Source organism: Phoca vitulina, unplaced genomic scaffold (assembly GCF_004348235.1).
Source record: "Phoca vitulina isolate PV1807 unplaced genomic scaffold, GSC_HSeal_1.0 scaffold34, whole genome shotgun sequence".
Lineage (NCBI taxonomy): Eukaryota > Metazoa > Chordata > Mammalia > Carnivora > Phocidae > Phoca > Phoca vitulina.
The window spans coordinates 11087368-11090160 of record NW_022589737.1 but is presented as its reverse complement, the minus strand read 5'-3'; the positions used below and the strand labels follow the sequence as shown (position 1 = coordinate 11090160).

The 2793-nt window shown below is 38.3% G+C and overlaps 1 pseudogene; it reads left to right on the top strand.

The window, feature by feature from the left end:
- The first annotated feature begins 641 nt into the window (after positions 1-641).
- LOC116645919 lies at positions 642-2039 on the top strand (annotated as a pseudogene).
- Positions 2040-2793: the final 754 nt, after the last annotated feature.

Genomic DNA, 2793 nt, shown 5'->3' with positions numbered 1-2793 from the left:
TCTACTTTGCTGGTTTGGATGCCTTTTATTTTTTTTTGTGTTGTCTGATTGCTGAATTTAGGACTTCCAATACTATGTTAAATAACAGTGGTGAGAGTGGCCATCCCTCTCTTGTTCCTGACCATAGAGGAAAAACTCTGTCTTTCCCCATTGAGGATGGTATTAGCTGTGGGTTTTTCATTTATGGCTTTATTATGTTGAGGTATGTTCCCTCTATTCCTGCTTTGTTGAGGGTTTTTATCATGAATGGATGTTGTACTTGTCAAATGCTTTTTGTGAATCTATTAAAAGAATATACAGTTCTTATCCTTTCTTTTATTAATGTGGTTTATCATGTTTGATTTGTGAATATTGAACCACCCTTTGAGCCCAGGAATAAGTCACAATTGATTGTGGTGAATGATTTTTTTAAAATATAGTGTTGGATTTGATTTACCAATATTTTATTGAGAATTTTTACATCCATGTCCATCATGGAATATTGGCCTGTAGTTCTTTTTTCTTGTGGAGTCTTTATCTAGTTTTGGTATCAGAATAATGCTAGCCTCATAGAATGAACTGGAAGTCTTCCTTCCATTTCTATTTCTTAGAATAGTTTAAGAATAATAGGTATTAACTCTTCTTTAAATGTTTGGTAGAACATGGAGTGTGACTTCATGGAGACTGATATCTTGGAGTTATTGGAATATCTAGGTTATAAGGTCCATTGTTGGAAGATGGCACTCTGTTTCAGGCAGTCTCTGCAGGAGCCAGTTCCCCAGAGTTTACCAAACTCTGTGCTTGGCTGGTGTCTGAATTAAGAGTGTTCTGTAAACTAAAGGAAAATGTGCAAACAACTAACGACCCAAGTGAAGCTGAAGAATTCCAGCTAGAGGTGAGTGGGCTACTAGGGAAATGAACTGTCCATATCTATCACTAACACCTGGGGATGTGACCAAGTGCCTTCTCCTTCAGAAGAACTGCCTCCTTTTGCTCACATACCTCATCTCAGAACTAGAAGCTGCCAGAATACTCTGTGTGAATACTCCTCAAAAAAAAAAAAAAAAAAAAAAAAAACTCAAGAAGGAGGCGGTAGTGAGGTCTTTCAAGAGTTGAAAGACATATATATTGCTCTAGGAAGGTCCAAACCTCCAGTCAATATAACTATGTTCCAATTCTTCAGTGGGATTGAAAAAAAAAAATTAAAGGAGACATTAGCAAAAGTTCCACCTAACCATGTGGGAAAGCCTTTATTGAAGAAGCCAATGGGACCAGCCCACTGGGAAAAGATAGAAGCAATTAACCAAGCCATAGCCAATGAATATGAAGTTCAGAGAAAGCTGTTAATAAAAGGTTTGGATGTCATTGTCTAGTCTTTTGGCTAGTCTGACAGAGCTAAGAGTCAGACAGAAAAATAAGCAAAGGTTTACCAGCTGAAACACTCAGTCTTATCTCCTAAAAGTACTATTTCTGTTGCCCACTTTTTGGCTGCAAGACAAGACTTGAAGATTTTAAGGACAAGCAGTTACTCTATAAGAGAAAAGACTGCCTGTGCCATCAATAAGGTGTTGATGGGCAGAGTGCCTGACAGAGAAAATAGACCCAATGAAATTGAACCTCCACCTCCAGAGATGTCACCATGTTGGAAAAGGCAAGATGGATGGATGGAGGGAGTGGAGGAAGAGGTGGCTACCAAGATGGTGGTTATCAAGATTCAGGTTCCCAGCCAGGTGGCTATCATGTGGTGGCCACAGTGGCAGCTATCAAGGCGGTGGTATTGTGGCTTCCAAACATCTACATATACAGGAAGTGGATACCAGGGTGGTGGATACCGGCAGGACAATAGATACCAAGATGATGGGCACCATAATGATCGAGGCAGTGGTCGTGGAGGGAGAGGTGGTCGTGGAGGCTGAGTTGGAAGTGGGGGCAAAGGAGGAGGTTAGGGAGGAAGGGGGAGCCAGAATTATCACCAAGGGGGACAATTTGAACAGCAGTTCCAGCATGGAGGTTATCAGTATAATCATTCTGGATTTAAACTGGGAAGACATACTAGTTGAGGGTACAGAACCTTACACTTTGCTAGAGTTCAAGTAATAGAAACTTAGTTTCAGAATCATTAGTCCAGCATCAATTTTGAATTAATGTGAGACCATGGGTGGCAGGCAGATTCCTGCTTGGCATAAATATTTGTAGGTCTTCATTCAATTCTGTTGGTTTTTTTTTTTTTTTTTAAGGACTTATATAACACAGTTTGTTTGAGAAATATGTACATCTCTCCTTTATATAAAGAACTTTTTAAAAGGTAATTAAAATTGCCTTTAATTGACCAGTAGACATTCCACAGTCAGAACATGCATACTTTTTTAGGAAGAAATTACTTGAATAAGTAGTTTTCAAAAAGCGGTTTTGGAAATGAGGATTTTCCTAGATATTTTTAGATTTACAACTAAGAAACCTTCTTCATATCAACAATCCATTTATATGTGTTTTCCTTAAGGTATCCTAATGCCTATTTTCCAAGCACAGTTCTGCCTTGATTGGCTTTTTATTCAGAGAGATTATGCCCCATTTGCTTCATGATAGACTTTTAGGACTGTTCCTATTAAGTGAGCTTTTCTGCAGATAGCACATTCAGGAGCTTAATCTTTTTGATGGAATACTGTATCATATGCTTGACTCTGAAAACCTTGAACACAGCCAAAAGCCGTAAAGATTATAAAAGCAAGCTAAGTCATGAACCTATAGTACATGTAGGCATTTATATAGTATAACAATTCAAAATGACCTATATCCATTCAAAACAAGTTCTTC